This window comes from Agelaius phoeniceus, chromosome 18 (genome assembly GCF_051311805.1).
Source record: "Agelaius phoeniceus isolate bAgePho1 chromosome 18, bAgePho1.hap1, whole genome shotgun sequence".
Lineage (NCBI taxonomy): Eukaryota > Metazoa > Chordata > Aves > Passeriformes > Icteridae > Agelaius > Agelaius phoeniceus.
This window is the reverse complement of record NC_135282.1, coordinates 7,284,495-7,310,953: the sequence shown is the minus strand read 5'-3', so window position 1 is coordinate 7,310,953 and position 26,459 is coordinate 7,284,495. Positions and strand designations below refer to the sequence as shown.

Below are 26,459 nucleotides of genomic sequence, written 5' to 3'. Positions count from 1 at the left end.
TGGGTCTAAATCACCAACTCTCTGAAAGAAATGGACAGAACAGTGCACTGAAAGAGCAGAAAAAAGTAGCCTTCCAAAAAAAACCAAAAAAACCAAGAAAAAGCTGTTTAAACTACCTAATGCAAAAATTTGCTATACATTTATATATCATGTTATTATCAAGAAAAAAAAACCAACTTTAAAATTTAAATTGGTAACACAAGGTACTAAATTTAAGAATATTAATCCACTTTTGAACAGCAGCCTTTCAGAGACTGTGATAAGGGGAGACAGGCACACAATTGCTGCCTAACAATAGTAAAAAGGAACTACAGCTTTAGGACAGAATACAGAGGCTATATTTTGAATTCAAACTCAGAACACGTAAGCTACCCTTTGAACCCTGCCAATCTGAACACCACTGTTGCTGTATCAAATTCCAACAGAAAATTATAGTAAAAATATTTTTATCAAATACTACTTCCACAGACAAGGACTGCCAGTATCTATAAACTTAAATCCAAAAAATCTTTAAAATATTATTAAAGCCATCACTGCTATCGCTTTTCATATTTCTCTCCTGTTTTTAAAAAAAGTGTCATTAAAGACATACAGTAAAAATGAAATGTGCAATGCTGCAGGAAATCAATAGAGGAGCGAGGGGTAGAATACAGACCTTTTGGCTGTGAACTCACTAGACCATGGCTCTGATTTCAGCAAGTAATGCTGTGGACTCCCAGTGAGTCACTAAGCTTTAAATGAAAACCCCAAACGTTTGTAGAACCCTCGGGCAGCCCAGCTCCTGCACAGCACATTTCAAGGCTCCAGGAGCAGTCTGACAAATGCATTCTAGGAACAGAAGTAGAACAGGATGCACACACAGTGCAGGAATAAAAGGGTGGCCTGAACACAGGAAAATTGCAAAGCTCACAATGCCTGGACAGCAGCTCAGTCATGGCAAGGGGATGCCATTCCATCAGTGTAATGCCTGGCAGTGCCCTGCTCTGCCTCGAGACCCACACTGATACCTGCAGATCCCAAGACTTGTCTGCCCAGCCCTCACTTCCTAAACACACCATCTCAAACCTTCCCACTCATCTCTCCCTGTGTGGAAGGCCCCCACATCATCAGCCTCAGCAGTTTCAGGGGCACAGGGGGCTCAGAGAGATCCTGTGACTGTTCTCAGTCACTGCTAAGCCATGGTAGCCAGAAGCTGCCAGCCCTTCAAGACTGAAGCTGTGAACAGGCAGGTTCAGAAAGCAGATGCAAAAGACCCCATCTTGCTCCTCAGAAAAATTCTACCTCTGCAAAGTCTTTAGTTATCACTAATCCAAAAAAACCATTTAAAAGCTCTTAAATCAGAACTTTCATCAGTGCTCAATGACATAGCTGCAGTAACTCCTTTCTGAATTGCCTCTTCACTGAGACAAATCAGACTTTATCTAGTTTTAGAAGTTCTCCTAACAACTTTGGTGACTTAGAAGTGCCCAAGGATGACATGTTAATTGGGTATCATCCAGAAGACTAAAGCTTAAAACACCTTGAATATATAGCACTAGGTGGACATTATAATGAAAAGCTGGACAGGCAGCTGTTCCTTTTCTCCCAGTATGCTACAGGATGAGTCCTGTTACACACCAAATATATAAAATCTAAGTGCATCATAAAATCTAAATGTCTGCTCCAACAAAGCCTTTCCTGTAGGAGGATTTTAGCTGACCATATGAAAATGGCAAAGACTGCAGAAGGCATTAAACTAGATAAAACTCTTGAAATGAGATAAAACCTACCATGCTACAAATCAGTTTACACCAAAATAAGTCAACTGGAATCTCAAGGTAGATACAGCTTGATTATATCTTCAAACAATTTAAATTAACAAATTCAATAACTTACCACACCTTGGGCATTTGTGATAATCCTGAAGCTCCAGCGTTTCTGTTAGGTACCATTGACACAGACCAAGGGTTGTTTAGAATGGAACTGCAGTACAATGTCTCTGTTCAGTCACACCAATCTGGCTTCTTCTCTTTTTCCTTTCAGAATAACAAGAGAGAAAGTCCAGGACCAAAAAACAAACAAAGTTCTGGTGAGATTTTCTGCATTTGGGTTATTTCCTTCCTTTTGTAAAAGTAAATTTACTTTAAGAACATGTAGGAGAGATTAATGGTGCATCAGTAATAATATTTTGCTTTTCCATGTGATTAACCCTGACTACCTTTCTTTGGACAATAGGTTGCATTACCCACAAAAAGCAGAACCTTGAAACTCAAGGCAGACATTGTATTACTGTCACTTCTTCAGAAAATCTATACTAGCATCAGAAAAGGGCCATTGTTTTCTGAGATGGGGGAAGAGGAGAAAAGCAAGAGGAGGACTGATCAAACAGCAAAGAGCATCCAAGAAAAAAGAACATTCTCTGAAAAAAATTAACTACACACAGCACTGGTATCGAATTGGGTTGGAGGGGGATATTGTTGTGGTTGAAAACTAAATAGTTTCCTCAAGTTTTAGAGCACGAAAGAATAATTATTCCCTGAAATTTGAGGATTATTCTCCCTAAGAAACTGTCAATTAGCATAACTTTGAGCCCAGCAAAACTCTTCCTGACTACCACATGTAACTATGGCAACAAGATCCAGGAACCTACAATAAATATGATACAGTGTCAATAACCCAGACTTTTTCATGTAAATAGATAAAGCACAAGGAAGACAGAAGACCATGTCCAATGGTTTAGATTCAATTTTTAGATCTCTTAAATGCTAGGAATGATAGCAAATTCCAATGACTAATAAAATTAAGAGAAAACCAAAAGAAAAGAAAACTCATCTCTCATGAGAGAACTATTTAGAGTTTAAGAAAGAGTAAGACCACATTTGTGGATTTTTGCCATTAAAGCTGTGAAGTTCTATAAACAGATCTTATCTCTACTCAAGTTCCGTAAATAGGTTTGAAATTGTTTCAGAACACCTACTCATTTAATAAATGACATTTTTCTAGTGGAATTAAGTCAATTTCTAAAATAAAGAGAACGGAATTTTCTTATTTGGCTACATCTCCCAGTGCATCTGTAACGTATGGTATTTTCATATATGGGAACATTAAGTCAGAGCTTTATACAACCACATTTACAACTGTGAATCACTACTTAAACATAAAATGAAGTTCTCTCCCCCATTCAGCATAGTATGGGAACTTCATGGAAAAGCAGAAGACTTCTTCCTTCCCCCCAGCTTAGAAATCACTAATGGGTGGCACAACAAATAAATCATCCAGAAGATATCGGTATCCTAGAAAATATAAAAGATGATGGCTTCCTATCACCTAAAGCCTCCCATCTCTGAAAACTAAAACAACAAACTGTAAGTGCACAAGTCATTCAAAGTCTTGGCCTAAGAAGTTACACCCTATACCAGGAAACAGAATAATGTTGTGGGATTCAATTCAGGGACATGTGAGAAACACTATTTCCATGTGAGGGAAAACTTACGAGGAAACTGGAGTGAAATGAATAGGGAGAAGAGTCTTATAGAAAAGTGAAAATGGAAGACAAATATTCAAGGAAAAAAGGGATTGAGGATGGAATGACAAATCCTAGACAAGATGCAGACATGACACCAGGGAAATGAAGGTTCATTACAAACAGGAGTGCAGTGAGCTGAAAAGCTGTGACTGCCCACTGAAAGGATCCTAATCCCAACACCATTTCTGCCTCCCTGTATCTCCTTCCACTCATGCCTAGCTATGAATAGCTTACTCCTTCCTATCCCAATATAAATAGCTCGAAGCCACAGCACTAAATCCCAGCAAGAGCCTGAGACACATGCTGGCCTGGGGTACTGAATGAAGAAAACAGAGATGATTCCATCTCTATATAGATGGGTCTTCAGAAGGGCAGACAGTCACTTTTTACCCTCTTGGACTGCAAGGATTTGCTAAAGCCTTTCTGCATTCACTAACACACTAAAAGGGGCCATTAAAGTTGTGTTATTATCTCAAATTAATTGCTGCACTATTCCCTTAAGTCAAATATTCCTTTAGGGTATGAACTGCTTGATGCAAGACTAAGCATGCAGAACACACTGTCTTAATACCAGCCATTGATGATGCATATTTTCAGAGACGGCATAAAAGGTGCTAAAAAATATTTTAAATTATAATTTAAAAACTTTTTTCACTGAGAGCCTTCTATTAGATCTGAAAAATCCCACATTTGTTCAAATATATATTGTTTATAATTTTTACATTTCTTGCTATTCAGTGACCTATTTTCTTATAATGAAACAGGATCAGCCATTACTGAAAGCACATTTGTACTCGTGTTCAGCTCATTTGTGTCGGCTCTGCAGCCACGACATCCTGGACCACGCCCTCATCATCAGATCTCAGCCTGAGGGGCTTCAGTTTCACAGCACACTCAGACACACATTCACAATGTTGCCTTGAGAACTCAGGTGTCCTTCCCCCCTCTAGTCTGTAGCACTGAGCCATCCCACACGGCCAATGCTCCGACATTCCAGTCCCCAAAGATCCCACTGCACAAACAACAAACAAACACCACCCCCTAAAACAATAACACACAACTAACAAAAAAAGCCCCAACAGCAACACCTCCCCCCAGCCCCATGTCTGAGCTAAAATACCCTGCTTAAAACTACTGAGAGAAAAGTTAAGTGAAGACATTACACTATTTCATTTTATGTCCTAACTCAGGCAGTGTGAATAATTGATTTCTCGGTTCGGCAGATTGAACTGAATTTGAAGTATCTCCTTTTCTTGCACAAACCCTCTCAAAATTTCATTTTGGCATGACATATTCCATTTCAGACTTGCAACAAAAGCTGTGAAATGAAGGCCAGATTCACAAAAAAGAGAGGAGAAAGAGGAGCTCCCCTTGATGGCAAAGCTCTGGGGGGCTCCTCCTTCTGTGCCTGTGACAGGGAGCAGCAGCCAAGCCAAGGCAGCAGCTCCCTCATGGTGACAGGAGCTGTCCCTGTGCTCCTGCTGTCAAACATGAGCAGCACTGAAAGAAGACAGAGAGCTTTTTGGGTACACTGCCCAATGGGTTAGACCAGATGTACCACAAAACTGAGCATTCAAACCTTCTCCAGTGATGGGACCAAAGCACAGCTATCTTCACAGCAAGCAGCAAGACAACCTTCTGAACTCAAGTCTCCTGACACACAATCTGCTCTGGAGCTAACTCAAACAGAAAATTGCAAGCAAGCTGGGACATTTTAAATATCCTGGAAGAAAGCAAGAGAAAAGAAACTGAGAGTGCCTGGGCCAGCAAACCCTACAGTAAGCACCTGCCTGAGATGGAAGAGGGATGATTTACAGCCTCTGTGCTGAATCTGGTTTCCCACTCCCCAGGCCCTGATCAGCACATGTTGGGATGAAGGGCAAAGGATGCCTCATTTTCTCTGGCTTGTAAATCTCAGTATGTTTATAGATGAACCTATTCAACTTTTTTTTTGCAAACAGTTAATACCAGAACACTCCCTGCATTCTGGCATAGTAGTAACATCCCACATAGTAAGTATCATTCCTGCCCAGCATTTCGCTTGAGGATGAAGCATTCACCTCCATAGGAATGAGAGCTATAAAGCCAGATCCTGTGGTTTTGGCCATGCTGCACTTTGCAGCAAGAAATGAAAAAGCAGGAATAGTCTGTTCTCATATGGAGGAGGAAAGAGGAACCAGGATAAAACACAAACATGAGAACAGTAATTCAAAACTTTCTGCTTTGCCCAGATGCTAAGGCAGGTGACAGCTGACAGGGCAGCTGAAATACACTAGGCTAGATGAAAACATCAGAGTTATGATGTATTTTAAACTTGTTCAAAGGACTTCTGAGCTCTCCCACAACTTCTTGAATCTATTTTTGCTATTAAATGACTAATCATATTAACGGGAAGAAGGAGAAAGCACATTTCATTAAAGGATTGCTGAATGAGTGCAAATACCCACTGGAGTCCCTAAAAATACCTGAATGCTTATATACTCATAATCTTGAGCTGCAGGAGATGTGCTCCAGACTTTTTGATACAATAACTTTATTACTTAAATAACACCTCTGTTCCTCATAAGACAAATGATTCATCCAAGGTCACAAACAGTTGATGTCTCTTGATACCAGATTACACTTGGTGACGGTTCACGTGTCTAAACTTAAAGGTGAACTCTGCCTCAGAACAAGGAGCTGCAGCGTTCCCAAGAGACAAGACACAGACTGTCACTGACTGATGGTCTCTGGCTCCAGGCATCAGAAGCATTTTTACATCCTTCTCTTAAAAGAGCCTCAAGTCCCACATCCCAACCCTGCCACCTTTCATTCAATATATGCTGCTTGTCATGACATCTAACCTCTGTAGCACACTACAAGTCTGTTAAAAACAATTATGTTTTTGAGAACTTGCAATTAATACAGATCCTTTTTCTCAGTATATATGGAGACAAATAAGGTGCTTCTAATGAGGAATAACAACTGTAAAACCAAAACTGATCCACACTCGTTCTGGGTTTTTATTCACAATGCTGAAGTTGATTACCTACATACACCCTAAAAGAGTTCAGACAAATAATGCAGTTTTCCTTTATAAATTGCTACTTCTCCCTAATTTCTAAAGAGACCCCTTCAACAGCCTACTACATAGCTTATGAACACTGAAGATAAGTATTATCAGGTTTTGCCAAATTAGATACTGAATTTATTAATAATTTACTGGAACTTTCAGCAGCATGGTTAAAAATAGCTCTCCCGTCAGATCTTAATCCACATCAGATGCTGTGGTAATTATCCTTAGAATCTAAATCTTTATAATAAAACCAAAATAACCAGACTGAGTAGAAGCTAAAGCCAAATTTTAACCTTTTAAGTTTTCTCAGTTTCATACAAATCCCTGCCTGTATATTGACAGCCACTGGAACAGAGCTAGTTAATTAGAGATGCTAGTAAAATTAAGAAGAGTATCCATGCAAAAAGTGAGGAAAAAGAGGAGTCTCTAAGCCCCTCTTTCCACATGAAGGATTTTAAATCACGTTCCTTGCTTTCTTTATAATCCCTCCCAGTTGTTTTTTTTTCTCTCTACACTGCCCCCACCTAAATACAATCACTATGGAAAATAAGCTCATTATAGTGCACCATGGGTAAGCAACTGCAGTCAGAAATGAATCAATTGATCCAAAGGTCCATATTAGTGGCTGCCAGTTGCAACATGAGGAAAGTATGATGACATTCCCCACAGGCAGTGACCTACACTGAGAAGAGATACAGATTTGTCTTGAGGAGTTTATGCTACCAGATTATGATTTTCCTCATCTTCCAGCCCATCTTGCCAGGAATCTCAGCTACAATATATTAATTTCAATTGCTATGTTTTTTTTGCTATGGTATACCATATATATGGTATACCATATATATGGAATCTATATATGGAATCTAATATATATTCCATATATATGGAATCTAGCATTTTTGCTATGGTATTGCTGGTTTCTTTTTTTTCCCTACATTAAAGCTAGTTACACAAGGAATGTGCTTGAGGACTTTGTGATCATGAAAGAGGCAAATTCATCAATATCTATACACCGCCTTCTCCACAGGAAGTGTTAACACAGTTACTCCCTATTTTAAGTTATTTTACTTTGCCTACATAGATGAAGCTGACAAGCAGCCTCTTTACATTTCTTCGTATTTAATTTTGTCAAAGAATCTGTACATGACTCAGCTGAAGTCAATAGAAGGACACAATTAATATGATTTTGTCTCAAGTTTGTCATAGGAGATTTATATTGCCATAAGAGAGATTTATGCACTAATAAAGCTGTACTATTATTAAACTTTCTACAGTGTATCAGTAACATAGATTACAGAAGTCATCTATGCAGGAAAAGCAAAAGCTGTTATACAAACATTTCTAGATGGTGAGCTTTAACACAATTTTAATTACTTTTAAATAATGTGTTTCCATGCAGCATCCTGTGTAAATTGAATAAAATCTTGACCTTCACTTCTTAAAGTATGGTCAATACATTCACTTTGTCATGTAATTAATAATTTCTTTCCATGAAAACTATTCTTTTGTAGTCTTCAAAATGCTCTAACAGACTTTCTGTATTTATACTTATATCCCAAAAAATTCCAAAGAGGTTCACAAACCACATTTTCAGTACATCTTTACCTATCTTCTCCCATTTAAAATATTTGCTATTTCAGACCTTAGTAAATTGAAATAAAATAGAAGTACAAAGAGAGCTAACAGACCATTAGAAATAAAAGCTTTTAAGGTAAGTTCAGTGCTCTTAAAATCACCCATAGGTCATCTCACAAACTCACATAATTCACTGTATGCAACAAAACCCAGCCCCAAATTATTATAAAAGCTCACATTTGACCACATTTGTCCAAAGCATACTCTACTCTATCAACGTGACTGTATGCCAAATTTACTTGTTTGTCTGTCTTCCTCATGCTGCTGTTAGAGCAGCAAACCAGCAGCCCTGCCTTGTAAGGAACCTTATCAAGCAAAAGAGAAACACATGCTTTAGTAAGATAACAGCTCATGGAATCTTTAATAAATATATTTCAGAGAGAGAAAACAAAATCAAATTACTGCCCTAAACATCCTCTGATGCCAGGTTCAGATAGTGATTCTTGTGACATTAAGATCCATTAAGACCAAAGCACTTTCTGATCTCACATAGTTGTTCTCTAGAATTAGCAAAAAGGAGACTGCAAACCAGAAAGGGACAAATGTCAGGGGAAAGGGAGATCATATTTAAAATTCCTTCCATTCCACTGGTATAGCAACCCAGTGCTCAGAAATTGTTTAGCCTCTGAAAGCGAGTTATAACCAAGATTCCCAGAAGGATTAAGAGAAATGGGAGGGGAGCCAGCAAACTGAAGCTTTAGGTATCAAACATTCTCTTCAATAACTCACAAGGCATGAAATTGGCTCATATTATTTGGCTGAGGTCCAAACTAAGTCTAATTTGTCAAATCCAGAGAGAAGCAAAACAATGTATACAGAAGTGACACATGTAATGCATATACTTCATAGACTTCAGGATTAAAACACCTAATTGCTTTCTTGGGAAAACACATTTAACACCAAGCTAGTGAGCCTTTTATTTTCAGGTAGGCATGCAATTTGCTTTCTTTCCAGAGCTCTGTGTAAGACATCATGTTCTCTCCTTCCCACTTCATGTTTCAAGCCAAATGCATAATGCTGCATGTCCACTAATTTCCATAAAAAACCCATATACAGAAAGGACAAAGTAACAGACACTAAAAAAATTAATTCTTTTCACTTCATCATTTTATCTGATTGTACTACAGCACATAAATCCAGCTCATGTATGAACCAACACCTGTATTGAGACTAAGCTTCCTTCCTGTGTGTCCTTAGCTTCTCCCAGGGGCACCCTGCTTTTAGGGACTGATTCAACCATCAACTTTTCAGGGAGGAAATAACAGCAGGGAAAGCACTTAAGACTAAATCTGGCACTTAGTGAGCCAGCTGTGATATGTGGAAACAGGCAATGCCATCTTTGTAGTGTTTCCAAAAAGTGCTGTTACCAGCTATTGTAAACCCAGTCCTACTCCATGGCAAAATGGCTTCCTACTCTGAACAGTGTAAAAAGTGAAAAATTGACTGGGATGTCTTACCTACTGCCTAAATTGCAAACTGAAAGCCTGGTTCTTACACCTAGTTTTAAAATTTTATCGAGACCGGTGGGAAAACCATTTCTGATTATTGTGCAGTACTAACAATAGTAATAATACTCATACATATGTATTACCTTTACACATAAAATAAAGAGCTAGCAAAAATATGCTCCCCTAAAAGAAACACCACTGACATTTTAGAAGATAAGCATCAATTTATTACTATTAGGGAAAAACCTGGCCTAACTTCTTTTTCAAAAATATTAACTTTACAATAGAGCTAATAGTTCCTTAATTTCAAAGTGAAGATCTAGAATCCTTCACAAAACAACTGCCATGCTCCCCTTGCATTCTGTTTAGCATGCAGACTGTACTTGCCATTATTTGCAGAACAGACATTTATGTTATTCCAACCACAAAGTACTACTGGTGCAAGCAAACTTTAATATGCCCCTCAAATTGCACTTGTTATGGAAAAAAAATATGAAAATCTGAGTACTCACTGTAGGGTGAAGAACCTTAGTCCAACCACTCAGGATGGATGCCCCAAACAAGTTTGTCACATTTTGGATCAACATGTAGGTAAAATTAGCAGATTAAGATATAGGCTATACTGCTGAGCTAAGGGAGGGCTGAGAAAAACCTTTCATAGAGCACAGCCAGTTTTCCTAGTACAGCAGCCAGCATCCAGAGCAATTCCATGGAAGAGGAGTGCCCATGTGGTCTGCCAGCTCCACTGGGATCCCACTCACCCATTGCCAGACTACAGGCTGATCACATTGACACAGCAAGCCTGGGAGCAAAAGGCATTCCCAGAAAAATATCATTCTACTGTAAAATATGCTATGAAAAGAATGAACCCACTCTCAGCCCACTCCCTCCATGCTCTACAGGGGTCTTGAGCAACACTGGTGGCAAAAGCAGGATAAAATCCAGCCAGCAAATATTGTTAGTCTGCAATACACAAATTAGATGAAAAACCAATACTACAGGCACTAACAGATAGATTTCATTTATAAAGAATCACATCCAAATGTTTTCTTTTCTTTAATACTGCTTGCCTATGTTTTTTTTTAAAATTCAAATTACAGCATTACAATGTGACAATAGCAAGAATATGTCAGGATACTGGGGCTTGTAAAAGTGAATCTCTTATCATTTCTGCATGAAAAAATTACTGCAATTTCCCCAAACATCTAAGTTCTTTACTTCACCTGTTTTCTTAAATACTATACAAGCTACCAGAAGAAAACTAAAGGCCACTGCTACCATAAAACTAATCAGGGTATATTTTCTCATTTGCTACCAGGTAAGGGAATTCTTCTCTGTGTGATGATTATCTTGAGTGCCTGTTTAATCTCCTTCCCATTTTGGCAAAAACCTTTACAGATGGAAGACACAGAGAACACATAAGAGAAAAACATATATTTTTAAGTGCAACCACTTATTCCTTAAACAATCTATCTACCAATTTTAAATTAAATACAGGAAGACCCTCTAACAAATTTATGAAAGGAAATCAGATTTCATTAACTGGTCCAAAGCAGCTCTATTCCAGCCTTGCCCTGATTCATTTTTTACTCTATGGTATTTGTGGATATAAACTGCACCTGCAGGTTGAACGTATCCTGTGACAAAGCTACAAACAACGATTGCAAACCAAAGAACTTAACTCATGTTAAGTTGGAATTAACTTGCATTAACTGCATTCCACTCAGGAATACCTGCAGGACCAATAAAACTAAACAGCACCTTAATGAATTATCAGCCTCTACCAATCTTTTGAGCCCTGACAAGTTCAGCCCAAACTGAACAGATTAAAGAACTTCTAGCTGGGCTCCAGATCAGGACTATGATTTTGGATTGCAGGATCACTCACCTTCTACACTGGAAATAGGTGGGGGTGGGTGGCCATACCAAAAGAAAAGTATGTGTGTGTGGGGAAAAAAAACCCTTTTCTTACCTGTTCCTTAAAATGTAAGAGAATAAAGTACTGAGATTTAGGAGAATTAGGGCTGTGACACTGGAAGGGGCTGATGACAGTGATGCAATTGGAACTGGAATAAAGAATAAAAATAACTCATGAAAATGTAGCAAGGTAAAAATAAAAAGCTACTACCTGGAGTTGTAACTGTCAAAAAGAAGTGTGACAATGTGGCTTGATAATTCTGAGATTACTAGATTCTTTATCTCTTGGGTTCTGTATCTTTCTCCTTCAACTGCCAGCCCTTCCCAGCAGTTCTTCTTCTTGACCTCACAATCCATGAATAAAACACAGTTTCAGTCTTGCACCCTGTCATCCATTCATCACTCTGCTAAGTCCCTTAGCTGGCTCTGCTTCCCAATTTATGCATCGTAAAATTCTGTACACGTTTAACAGAGCAGCAATTTATAAATAGCTTTTATTATACAAGGCAGGCTTGATGCTTAAACAGGAGGCCAGAGATATTGGCACTTAAACTTTTCCATTCTGCTGTTCCCCCCAGTTTCTCACAATTAGCCATCCTCAAAGAACGTTAATGGTGATTTGTAATTATCTTTTCTCTTTTATAAGGCTACTTCTTTATTAGTGGCCAATACATGCTTTTCATACATGAAATAACAGAGAAATGAAGAGACCAGGCAGTCATCTCCTCACAGAGTCGTACATCAGCCACAGAGAACCATCTGTAAAGAACAAAGCAGGAATGTTTCAGTGACAGACTGAACCCAAGCAGTGTCACTGAAACACCAGGTGAAGCAAAGGATTAGGGTATGGATTTCACATCCAGAAACCACTTCTGTGTACCAAAAGATGACAGCCTTCTCACATCAACTATTATGGCCTCTTGCCAGAATCAATTCAAGCCTGCCACTTTCTGCACACCTGAGGGGAATAAAGCAAAAAAAAAGGGGGCTGTCACTGAGGAGAATGGCCAGTGCTGCAGCATGCTGGAACTGATAGCCCCAGAAACAGGTTAACTCTACACATTTGTGTAAGAGAGGTTACACAGCCTCAAGGATCTACAGGGTAGAGGCCACAAGCAAGTAGTTCCCTTTCCCTTGATTAATGTTATGCATTGATGGAATACCCTAAAATAGCTGAGTAATGAAGGAGGTTGTATGCTAATGTCTCTCCTTTAAAAGATCTTCCTAACAACCTCTTCCTCTCCTGGCTTGGTTCACTCTCTGACTTACCAGTTTTTGTGCAGCTATTGATATTCTACATACAAATCTTCCTCACAACACAACAAGCTGCAATAATGTTTTCCTTAAAATGAATCCAAAACCGAGGTTCTATAGTGAATTTAAGTAAATTATGGGGAAATACTATTAAGAAAGGTAAGAACTCAAAACACTTGCTGCTCAATTACCACCTTCAGTGCTACCTGAAAATATTAAAGAAAATTATTACTGCTGAGCACTTCAAGACCAGCTAAAGACACCCACTGATACGAAAAACTGACCCTGCACTTAAGTATTTACATCTTTTTAAGGTTCATAGCCCACCCATCCCTCCTTGAGGTATGATCTGACACACAGCCAAGAGGAAAGGCTGTTTAGAGCTCTAATAGCACAGAAACCCATTTGCAATTGCTCTTTTCATTTGTCCTCTACAAATCAGTCAAGGACCCAAGCTCTTGAAGAAATACTGTTAAATTGAACTCTGGTATTGCTACAATTGCTCAGCTGAAGGCTGCACGTGGAAATAATACCCAAGGACTAAGAAACTTCACAGCATCCCATAAAAGACTGATAAAGAAGAGAAAAATGTGCAGAGAGCCTCAGAATGATTTGTGCTCAGCATGTGTTGAGCCTGTCTTCACCCTGGGCTGGTGGGGAGAGCTGGGGATGCTCTACAAACCTCCCAGGCCCCGTTCTCTATTGCACTGCCTGTGACTTGCCCATTCCTGTGCTCAGTGTGTGCAGCAGGAATTTCACTGCCCAGCAAAGCAGAGAGCACCAGGCACAGCTCAGCAGCAGCAGAGGGGACCCAGCACTGGGGAAGCAGCAAGAGAGAAGCTACTGTGAGCAACATCTCCCAAAATTCACTCTTTTCTTCTGTGGAGATAAGGAAAAGGGAAAGGTGGCAGGGACAACAGGGTCAAGCATCATCATGTTCTATTAAAGCTCTCACTGATGAGAGCTCAAACTCTACCACTCTAAAATAAGCAGCTATTCGTGATGTTCATTTTGGTGGAAATCAGGGCAATTTTACCCATCAGAGAAAGCTTTTCCAAATCAAATAAAGAGGGACAAAACACAAACACTAATTATTTTTAGGAGGAAATTTGTTACATTTAAATACATAAATCACCAGGGTTGTAATAGAAAATGACTGGGCTTAGCAACTCTTTTCTAATCAGTTCCAAACTTTAGAGTGCAGATGTGCAATTCTTTCCATGAAGAGGTCACACATTCCAAAAAGGCACAGAATAATATTATTATATAGTCCTACATTACTTCAAAGCTTCGTCCCAATTTCTGTGTGATTGGCAGCACACAGTGAACAAGCTGATGCATCTGTAGTTTATTGCATTTATCAAGCTTTTGAAAATGCTCCATAAAGTCCTCATCTACGAGGAGCACAAGTCTTTAAATATTCCAATTTATTTTTTGAGTGTTTTAATTCTTTCAGGACATGTGAGAGAGGCATGTGTTTATTACTGGTGTGTTCTACTCATTATCATTGCACCCACTAGAATAAATATTTTTAACTCCCCAGCAATACCTTTTGTAAAGCAGAGCACCTCAAGCCCTTGACAAGTATTAATTAAGTCTTGTTATACAGAGATAATATTTTTCTCAAAAGAGATGAAATAATTTAGGAGACTTTGTATACAAGAGGATTAACATGGAGCTGTTATAGCTGCTGTATCCAGAAATCTCTGTGCACTTGATAACCACCTATAACCACCTACATTGTATTTACTTATTATTTTGTAAATGTCTAGTTCCATTTCAGAGTAATACTCTATGCATGACACAGCCTCATTAGAAACATTACACTCTAACTGATAAAAACCAAAGGAGATGAAGTCCAAAATTCAGATTCCAGCAGGCAAGAAAGCAATAGCTGAAATTAATTCCTTACTGAAGTCCTATGACTTGAACAGAATGCAAAGTGCAGCAATTATATTCAAATATGATGAATACCATAATTACGACTTCAGAGATAAGTGGAAATATTTTGAGAAGCAGTAGTTCAACTAAAGCCGTATTTTAAAAAGGAAGTGCTAGACTTTACTTACTATGGAACAATTGGGGGATTAACAATACTTGTATTTGTAACTGTTTGTGTCTAAAATGTGCTCTTTTGGAATCAGAGAAGTAACCCTCCATGTCAAACACGCTGCCATTAACAACTGCTCCTATAAAGACATCAAACTTTCCTCTCTGAAGTGAGGAGGAAGTACCCAAGTGTTGGCAGGGACACCTCATTTTTCCTCAAAGACCTGTAAAGATGAGATCTTCAATACCTGACAGTAACTTTAAAAATATCAAAGAACAAGCAATTAAATCTTTCCAGGTAATATACCTGCCGTTGAGGTCATTAGAAGAGGGAATGTAGGCAGTTATTCTGCAAGTTTAAAAACCTGCAGGAAAATCAGGAAAAAATAATACAGTTATTACAAATTTTGATGGGGAGACTGATCATCTATAAATGAAAGCCTTTCCTCACATAATTTTCCTTTTTAAGATAAAGAAAATGACTGCAGGAGAATGACACTTATCAAGTTACAGGACCAAAGCTCACAAGAAGCTAATGTGGTACTTCTGAATGCAAGATTAACAAAAGGTATTTCTGAGTTCATTAGCTTTGTTTTCAAGTCACCTCACTGTGCACTAGTACAGAATTTCATGGCAGCCATCATTTGAAGGCTGTTCATAACAACTAGCAGGAAATCCTATATCAATATCATCTGTCACTTTGAGCAGGGAGGACAGAATTTTCCAGTAATCTTTACTAAGTATTTCTACCAAAACAAAAGATAAGAAACCTTATTCCAAGAAGTTTAGAACTGAGTAACCAGCTTGCAAGTCTATGTGTTTGAAACTGGCAGAGCTTTAAGCCAAAGCAGAAACTAATCACATATACCTTCCTGCCAGTATGCAGACTTTGATTTCAAAGGCTGCCCTATAAGGAGTATTCTGAAATTTGTGACAAGAAAACAGCTTAGAAAGACAGAACAGAAGAAAAATTAGTGCAGAGAGAGAAATAGGGATACACAGATTTGTCGTACAGCTCTTTGAAGGAGAAGATAAACATAAGTTTGAGAAAAACGCTGAAGAAAGGGCTGTCAGCAGTGGGACAAGAAAATAATGTAAACATGTTGGGTAGACCAAGCAAAGAAATGCAAAGGACTTTCCAAGAGATCAGGGACAGAAAAGTATGAAGTATGGGCACAACAAATTATGCTTCTGCAATCAAGAGGAGAGTTTGCATTACAGAAATAAATATGAAGCACTACCAGAAAGCAAAGAGCATGTGGGTGTCAGAAGAAAAGACAAAAGCACAATGTTATACAACTACAACAACAAAACCCACAAATGTTTAAGCCCACACAAAACCTCATGGATCCTAATTAGACTGAACAGGGCTGACCCATAGTCCTATTTTCTTTCATATATTCAGCCAACAAACTGCAGAGAATTCCAGCAGCCAGAATTGACAGTGACATTTTAAGTCAATGAGAATCTATTTTACTCTTCCTCCCACAACACAAATGAATAGTAGTGCTAATGAAATTCCACTCTCATTAGAAATTGACAAAACACAATCCTGCATTTATCCCTTCCAGCAAAATCTGCCTTTTAACAAACTCAAACTATTCTGAAACACCCTGTGGTCACAATATGACAAAACAAAATGCCACCCGCTTCTGCACAGCCCTTCTTCCAATTAACTTGACTTTAGCAGACCAAGATAAATTTTTATCTACTGTATTTTATACCTATGGTTTTGAATGAATCATATTAACATTTACCATTTTAGTCACAGACTTTAATACAGTCTGGTTATTTAATTCACATTTGATCAACTCTTTCTGACAGAGGATTGGCTTTTATTCATTACATCAAAATAACTTGCTTACAGACAGAAAGAATCCCAACCCATATGCACTGTTTTCCAGTGCCATCTTCTTCAAATGCCAAGGAATTACACTGCATACAGAAATAAAAAGAATTGATTGGATTTTGGACCAAGGTGCAAAATGTAATCTCTGCACGTTATTATTCAGAAAAAAAGAAAATTGAAACAATATTCTTATTCCTTCATTTTAAATGAGTTCTCAGAAAGGCCAGATAACCTTTTCCTATTTAATTGTGGTATACTAGGAAAGAAGCCCTTTGGATCTCTCAATGAGAACTGTACAGAGAAATAATTCTGTGTTTCAGGCAAAAATAGCTGTAATATTAATCAAGCAGGAAAGTAGAGTGGAAAATAAATTAAAAAAAAGAGAACAGTGTTATGCTGTGAGCTGCCTGTTTCAGAAGTTAATCGGGGTGGGAAGCTCTCAGTGTAACACCCCAAAAGCACTGGATGATGCAACAATGTCCTCTCCTCATGTGGTGCTATACAGAAAAAAGGAAGGCAAGAGTTTTCATAGTTAAACTGAGCTGCCAGACAGTCCATTAGCCATTAGCAAGTGTGAAAAATTCCATGGCATATCTGTGTCTGCTTGACAAATTCCATTGTGAGTGAAGACCTTTTTTCCACAGGCTCTAAGTTTGTCTGTAACTCTTTCCTTCCAGCCCAGAAAAATCATGCACACCATTGAGTTCAGGCAGCAGTTTTAGCTCAGCCTGCGAGTTGCCTAACACAGTATGAGCTTGCAAGCTCTCCCATATTTGAGGATTCACCTTCAGGTGGGATTACACTCAGTAAAGCAATGCAGAATGGTTCTTCAAAATCCCAGGAGTTTCCTTATTTCCTTCAATGGAGTTTTAATACCACCTGAATGCTGTATTGCAAATGTCATCACTTGCAATAAAAATAAACAGCTATTTTAGCCATTTTGTAACTCAAGACTTGTACTCTATCCCTTGCTTCCACTATCATCCAGCATTCAAAACCTTTCAAATTTCATTCCAGAATCTGACTTTTGAACCTCAAGTATCAATGCCTCTAATAGTCTTCTTGTCTTAAGTACAGTCTTCTTCAGTCTTTTAGTACTTAAAAACTGGATCTACAATATCTCACCCAGTGCCTTGTCAAGCTTATTATCCCACAACTCTGCTTGACCTGAAATTCTGACTTTCCACTGAAATGGCATAAATAATAGCAACTCTTTACCATACAATATTTATATAGCAATGGAAATAGTACAAAAATTCTATCTCAAATACAAAGCTAGGATCTAATTCAGATCTTATGTAAAGTCTAATGGGAAAAATTACTTCCATGATGTTATTTTCAATTAAATGTCCTGCTGTGCCAGAACAGCATGACTATTTCTGAATTCCAAACAGCAAAGACTGCCATGAAAAGCCAGTGAAGCTTTGTGTCAATTACAAACTCATTAGCAAAGACCATGCTTGTATGTGCTTAATACTCTACCACAGGTATACTGACTGCAATCCAGCAGTCCCAAGGTCAACAGAGATCCCCATTCCACAGAAAATCATTCCAGAAACATACCAGAGACATCTTAACCAATGCTTACAGCTTTTAATTATTTGTAGTGGCTAATACAGAACACTATTCCAGTATTCCTACCTTCCAGAAAGTCTAGACTCTCCAGTTGCTGTTAAAGAGGAGAAATTGCAAGTTCTGGCATTAGCAAGATCCATTATGTTGAAATTTTAAATAGGATTTCTACTGACCTTCAACTCCAGTGACTGGAAAAGAAACATCAGCTGGTGAAAGACCTAAGTCAAAGCATGAGTGGTATATACATTTCCACCTGCTGGCAGAAAGGGTTTACACAGCAGTGGAATGCTTCTACAGTGGTTTAAGTCTGGAATAAATCAAATAAATCAGCAGAATTTTTTTTCAAGCTATAAGAATAATACAAAGCAGTATTATCCTTCAATGTCACTGGCACACAAAGGGTACTACAGAAAGTCTGTTTTTGATGAGGCTGCACACCTCCAGGTCTGGGGGCATAGCATTAGTCTAACTGATCTAACTGATGTTTACTTACTTACGTGTTTTTTAATTAACACCTGAATGCTACCAACATGCACATCAGCTTCCTAAAACTGTAAGTAATAAGCTTAAATTACTAAATGCAGAAACATCTAATGACAGTGTTAATTAGGTCCAGTGCTCAGCAAAGTGTTTTTCAGTTGGATATTTATTTGAAATTAAAACGTATTCTAAAGCAGCACTCCAAGAAATGAACTGTATTCACCACCAATGAGGTGCTACAACATGGAACTTGTTCATGTTTCTCCAGAACTCATTGTGGAAAACCATGATAAAAATGCCAAAAAAAGCCTCCATTGTCTATAAATAGCAAGAATGAACACTGTTCTCCACTACATCAACAACTAGAGAATTTCCAAGTACAGAAACCACACTCCCAACCTCACTTGAGGACTTTTCCACACCTTGCACCCCAGGCTTTCATATGGTGCCTCTTTGGGTTCATAATCAATCAGTGGCTTTTATCAACTATAGTACCTGAAAGTTTAACCTTCAAGTCCCAAGCAGTGAAAGCTCAAAACTCCATGGAACAGGATAAACTGGATCATCTCTACTGCAGGACTGCTGAAGAGGCATGAAGAGACTGGTTCACTGGTTAGCAAGCACCAACATTCCTTTCACAAAACTTAGTTGGAATGTTGAAATGTCTGCTTTCTCTCCCTTCTGACCTTGATGACATGTGTGACAAGGCTGTTTTCAAACATACTTCTAAACTCAGCTCCATAAAAAACCTTCATGAAAGATATAATACTGCATTAACACATGCTGGAAAGCATCTAATCTTTGTGCTGCCCTCTGTACCTATAAATACCCTGAGAGTGACATGCAACTATCAAACATACCAACTTTCTCCAAGAATGCTGAAAATTTTCTTTGTCACTACATGAAGTGTAACATTTTTGTGCCAAAATATCATCCTATACATGTATATAGAAAAACATGGAAAAAAACCCCAGCAAATATTTTCACAAATGCCTAGTGCCAAGAGAAGAAATGCTCAAAACAAGAAGTACTGCAATCCATTACAGCATTATGAAGTCAATCTTCTGTCAGCTGTCAGTTCAGATTCTGTACAGATACCTATCTTAAGGAGAAGAAACACTTCAGGAAAGCAAAAGAATTGCCATACAATAAGCTACAATTTAATTAAAAGAAAGAACATGCTGAAGATAATGTCAACAAAAGGATATGATAATGATCGTTTTAATGAGATAAATATGCCCTCATACCCCCAATCAAAAATGCCCTGGGTCCATCTTGGCAGTGGTAGGGAGCAGTGGCAAGAAACAAAGTCTTCTTTTCTACTCATGTGGGCGATGCTGAAGCTACAACAATTACTGGAATTCAGGAAGGAGGGGAGGAACAAGTGATGCTTTAAGCTTCTGAGACAGATCAGGGCACGTTTCCCTTCTGTTCCTGACTGCACCATTCCAGGGAAACAATCCCTGCCAGAACTCTCATGGAACAACACATCTCTGCAGTTGTTCATGCATAACCCTCCAGATGGAGGAAAAATTCAGCTTTAAATCTAAAATGCAAAGGGGACTGTTTTATTAGAGTCCAAATGCTCTAGACATCACTATGTAGGTATTTTACAATCTATATTAAAATTCAGTGAAGTCATGAGATTTTTAACAGGAAAACCCTTTATTTTTAGTTGTGCAAGATAAGTCTCACAAAATTCTTCCTGACAACTTCCAACACATTTCTACAGCACAGCTGCAAGTCGGTTTCAGAAGACTTGTTCTATGTACATCCCTGTTGGAGCCCAGCACCGATTTTTACACCATATAAAGCAAATTTAAAAAAACCAAACCATTGCTTACCATAAGGCATGAAAGCTTATGATGGAAGAATACTGAAAATACAAGAAATCAAGAAAGTAGCCCAAAGCCAAAAAAAAAAAAATTGTCTGTCCTCTTGTATGAAGTACACTTTTTAACACCTGAAGGAAAACTTAAAAAATAAACAGTCGCCATGGGATGGTACGGCAGCTACATTGGTTGCATTTCAATTCCATCTGTATCTGGTCTATGAGGATATGTTCTGGCTTATTAAGGAGCAAGTATTGTAACATTTTTCTAAGATAATGCTTTATATTTTTGTTTAATTATTTTCACCATCCAGGTTTCCTTCATCCACTTGGAAAGGCCTTTAATGAACCTAAAGAAAAGGAGAAAATTTGTCTAATATTTAAGTCTTGTCAATTCTATAGAGATGTTGCTGTAAGAAATGTAAATCAGGAGATTGGGTCCTAAAGTTTTATTCACTGTAGTTTTAATAGACCATGCCCATCTTATTCCATCTTGCCAGAGATGTCTCCAGGAACACTGAATGAATATTAAAAAGGCCTACCATGACTCCTGCTATGCAAGTACAGATTAAATTCTAAACTTGTAATCTCCTCATTGGATCCATATGGGGCAATTTGGTGTGGCATCTGGGAATATGGCAGCAAAGATACGACAGAGGAGCTGCAGCGCACGTGTGACCAGAACACAAACACTGGCAGCTGCATCTCAGGGATCAGAAGTTACATATTTGTTTTCAATACTAATGTGTGCAAAGAGGTACAGCTCCATTGATAGGTGTGCATTAGCATGTTTCCACATGCATATCCCAAATACAGATTATCAGTCCTTTGAGTCCAGAACAGCATCCAGGGTTTGAATACTAATGCATCTCAGATGAAGCAGGTTTTCCCCAAGCCATGAAGCAGAAAGCAGGGCAGCACACAATGATGTATCATAGACTTCTTCTAAGGCCAACCTTAGCCAGGCAATTCAATGAAATTCTACTTCAGAGAGATTAAGAATTTTGCAAACATTTAGTAGACATCCTAAAAAAAAAATTTCCTGTTGCAGTAATCAGTATTTCAGTAGTTCTGATGCTCCATAAACTATTAATTTAATAAATCTATGCATATTGTAAATAAGAATCCAATGTACTTTTCTATATCTATTTAACACCACCAAAGGCCCTACCATGGTGTGGATAACAGTGAAGGCAAAAATAGGACTCAGCAGCAATTCTGGAAAGCCTGTATGGTCATTAACTAATGATAATCATGTAGAGGTAAATTCTCAGGCACACAACACAAAGTCATCAGACTTAGTTTGTAAACCATGTCATGCAGAGACAATAGTAAAACTTCCCATTCGAGATAAATAGACTTGGCATCAGATAAACCAGATAAAAATAATCTCCAAGAGCCACAGATGAAAAATCCCTAATGAACATCTATATATAATGTACACTATATGGAGGGGAAATTCCTTTCTAAAATTATTTAGTTCAGATTTGTTTGTGCTGCAAATGCTTATAAAACAAAATGCTAACTTTGGGTAATTTGAGAATTTGGGTCATAACTTGTGCTTCCCATATGTGACAGACTCTTATATGCTCAAGTCTTAATTTAATAAACTTAACTACAATGTTTTTAAGAAATAGCTTACTTGCAAGAAATATCAAGCTTATTAAGTAAGAGTTTGATTAATGTATAGTAATCCATCAATTAAGATTAATTCATCACTCTTGATCATTCCAGAAAATATGGTAGAAACCCAAAATAAGCAGCCATAAATCCACAAGCAATTAATTAGGGAAAGAAAATTAATTACAAGAAAAAAATAAAAATGTTCTTAACAGCTTAAAAACACCGATTCTGGATGGCTGAGGTCTGAAATCTGGCAGCCTAGAACACATTTCAAATCAAGTCAATTCCAATTTGTATACTGCAAGCAAAACTGACGATTTAAATCACAACTACAATTCTGGAAAGGACTATTTAGCATTAATTTCTGAAAAGGCATTTATTTTTGATGTTTAAGAAATTTTCTTTAGGCAACCATGGGCTAGAAGCTCTTATGCCAAGTTCACTTGTAATAGCATCTTCATAGAAGAGCTTAAAAAAAATTCTTTTGACAGTTACTGCATAGTAAACATAGCATTTCACATTTTGAAATGTTCACCTTTGCAGAAAAAAGCTTTTTCTTAACTGACATCTGTGAAAATGCCACTAATAATAATTAACTTTTAATAAAAAGTTGAGAACTAACACACAGTTTTGAAAACTACATATATTCAGATGACACTTCCTCTCCAATCCAGATTCCTTCTTTACATGACCATTAATACCTGCAAGGATTCATCCTGCAACACTCCCTGCCTTGTGAGAAGGCATTCAGTTTGCTCAAATCTACTCCCACAGACAATATAATAAAACACACTGGAGAATATAATCAAAACTAGTTTTGTTCTATGACTCCAGAGCTGCAGGTATCAAAAAGCCCAATATGCTGGAACAACAGAAATGGTTACAACTTCTTTCTCCTACTTAGGAAATACCTTTTTTTTCCATAAACAAGCAGTACAATAGTTACTTAGTTTTCATGTAACCCTAACTAAAGCAGACTATTATAAGTGGTTTTTGAAAGAAAAGCCTTCACATTCAGACAGTATAATGTTACACCCACTGAAAGCCACAGAAATGCTACTGCTGACCTCAGTGGGAGGAAGAGCAGCTCCAAACGGCTCCAGCTTTCCAGATTTTCCACCACAATGTCTATTGCACAGAAATGCAATCCAATCTCATCATTAAAAGCCACAAACCAATAACCAATCAAAATAAACCTAAAATTGCTTTATAAGTTAGCAGTTTCAGTCAATGAGTTGCACTTGTAAAGAAAATGACTAGCATTCTTTAGGGCTGACAAGCAATAAATTGCAAGCACCATCATTCTGAAAATGTATGGCTCTCCTGATTAAGGGTGACATGCTCTTTAAAAGGAACACAGAGAATACCTCACTTCTGAAACAAGAAATCAGTCTTAGACATGAACTCTGCAAAAAAAGCCCTTTGGTAATGATAGGACAATTAGTACTGTTTGAATCTTCAGAGTATAAAAACTAGGGAGATTTTCAAAGCTATACATTCACAAATATACTGCAGAATAAAAACAGATACATGTTTGTCATGGCTCTACAAACAGCATTTCATTTGATTGCTTATACCTTTTAACCTAATTTTAAACAAGTAGTGAGGCTGTGTGGTGAAAGATAACACCTTCTGTTCCTATTACTTTATTCCCTTTCACCCCTACAATAATTTTCTTTTGCTCTAAATAGTTCACTAAAATACGAATTTCACCTCAGGCTGACTATTATAGTGAAAAATCCCCTAAGAAATCTCCCACCTCTTCTATACTGCTTAGGATATTCAGAAGCAGTAGTTTTCAGTTCTGCTTGTACTGTGTAAACTGTATTCCCATCTTTTACCCAAAAATCTACTTTCCCTTAAACAAATTTAAAAGAAGACTAATAAAAAGAAATGAAAGCTTTTAGAAGTTTGAATTATTTGATCATTTTTATTCATTTAGCAAGTACAGCCATCTTCTGGTTTTAGTAATTTAAGAGATCAGGGTTTTTTTAATTATGTTCCTTTATACCAATGTAAATTACTTTTCCTTGTGTAAGGAAGCTTCTGCCTGGTTAGGTCTCAGGAATAACTTCTAAGATCAGTGAAAGCCATACAAATTAATAAATTGCTTGCTCTTTGCCTACATTGACTGTGCTGTCCCTTACAGCAGGGAGGCTCTGGGGCAGCAAGGCCCACACCCCACCATGCAGAGGTAACCACAGAGTTCAGAACTGTGCAACGTTCCCCTGCCACAGATTCTGCACAGACAGCTCTGGGAACAACCCCAAATGAAACTTGTCTGTACAGCTGAACACAAATCTGAGGGGCTGAGAAGGGCCAGTCAGGAGGTGGGAAGTCAGTTCACCTCTTGTCTAAAAGCCAGGCAGCAGCAGAACAAAACATCTTGACAAGGCCCATTTATAAAGTTTTGGAAGCTTTATTTTAGCTACATTATATGTAGTTGATTATTTTACATTTTGATTATAACAAACATTTGTTTTTATTTGGTGATTTGATATTCCAAGCAGGCTTATTGCATATTTTAGCCATACTCAGTTCAAAAGTCCTTCTGTTTGAGAGGAAGGTCACTGCAGGCTATTACTATAAAAAGAATTTAGTCTTTTATCACTTTATTGTTGCCTAACGAATGTCAACTGTGAGACTGCTACTTTTAAAATCTATTTACTGTCCCAGACAATTTTGCTTCCTAGATTTCATACACACAAACACATGTAATAATGAAAGAAATATAAACATATATAAGAAATTTTGCCAACTCTTACCACCCTTTCAGGTGACTTGTTAGGCCCCTCCCCTTGTTCATAAAGCACAGCTCAGTTACGGATATCCCTGGAAAACATAAGAGGCAGATCAAACTCTGAATAAACTCTGTAACTAGTGTGACTAAAGGCTTGTTGACCTGAGGAATGAGACAACTTCCCATACAGCTCACAGCCCAAACACCTGCCAAAACTGCACTGCCATCCCTCGTTCAAAACAGCTGAATTCAAGGCTTTCATCCATCTCTAGAGTTCCTACTTCCCAAAATCAAAGTTCAAGGCTGGTATATCTATCTATCTGGTTTGAATGCTCTAGTATGTGGCAAAGTTTCTACTGACAGCTTTGGGTCATGAACTCCAAAAATCATTTGTGACTGGAATAAATATATAAATCAATCGATCAATAAATGCCCAAGTGTAGCTGTAGCACTACAATGCCAAAGCTCCACTGGCCATTGACCCTTCTACTGCTGGCTACACTGGATTTCTAGGACAGCCACACTGACACAGGGATTCACAGCAGTGATTTAAGTAATGAATCTCACAAATAATTAGGGGTTATTTTGCTCTGGATGAAGAGTAGTCCTGCACAAGACCACACCTGAACCCAGTAACACCAGACAAAACCAACACTATGATCCACCAAGGACACCTGTGAACTCAGTGGGAAAAACAGCTTCTTGTATCTGAGAAACTGATTTTTAAGTGATCTAAAAAATATGAACTAAACTACCTGCAGATTGTTTTTATGAAGGAAGACTTTGGGGTTTGTCCCCCAATTCCTTTAAGCAAGTCAGCATTTGACTGCCTCCCAAAAATCTGTATTTTCTCCTCAGGTGTCATCACCTTCCACAATAAATTTTATGTTTCATTTCATAATTTGCAAGTTGTTAGACAACACTTTGCTCAATACAGGAATTTCAGGGTCTTCAGGATGACACAATGAAAATGTAGCTAATTACTAACAGGATGCTTTATTTATCTTCAAGTCTGATAAGTAAATGCTTTTAAGTGCTGCAGAACAAAGGAGAAACCACATCCCAAACACAAAATACACAAGCAAGTAGAGCACGTATACGGAAATTCAGTTTGTCACAAAATAAAATTCATTAAAGGGTAACGTTGTTCCAGAAACAGCACTGAGGGAGATGGTCTAATCATAAAAAACATGTTGAATCAGTGCAAATCCAACCTCAGGCAAGAATCTTCCTCAAAAGTTTCATTTTTATTAGTAATTCAGACTTTGTCTGATGAGCAACTGAATCCAGAGGTCAGAAGCAAAATCTTGCCAATGCTTGCACTTTTAAAAACCCTTTTTCCAAGAAAAAAATGAATACACAATTTCCTCTAAACCAAAAGAAACACAGTTACAGAAATCATCAGAAATAGTATTAAACAGGTATCAGTAGGGTAATACTTCATATTTAAAAAATGCCACTAATAGCTTGATAAGATTTTACATCAGTAGGGTAATAA

The 26,459-nt window shown here is 37.9% G+C and overlaps 1 protein-coding gene across 18 annotated transcripts in view; it reads right to left on the bottom strand.

Annotated features, from left to right (window-relative positions):
- The window catches only part of ARVCF (ARVCF delta catenin family member), a 247,366-nt gene that overhangs the window by 207,973 nt on the left and 12,934 nt on the right, over positions 1-26,459 (bottom strand). For 12 of the 18 annotated variants that reach the window (XM_077187730.1, XM_077187728.1, XM_077187729.1 and 9 more), the window contains one exon: positions 24,987-25,053. The exons of 3 other annotated variants lie outside the window; for them this stretch is intronic. The gene's annotated coding sequence lies outside the window, so the exon portion shown is untranslated. Of the gene's footprint in view, positions 1-1,875; positions 2,016-24,986; positions 25,054-26,459 lie in introns of all 18 variants that reach the window. 3 more of the 18 variants (XM_077187727.1, XM_077187743.1, XM_077187735.1) reach the window with 2 other exon arrangements.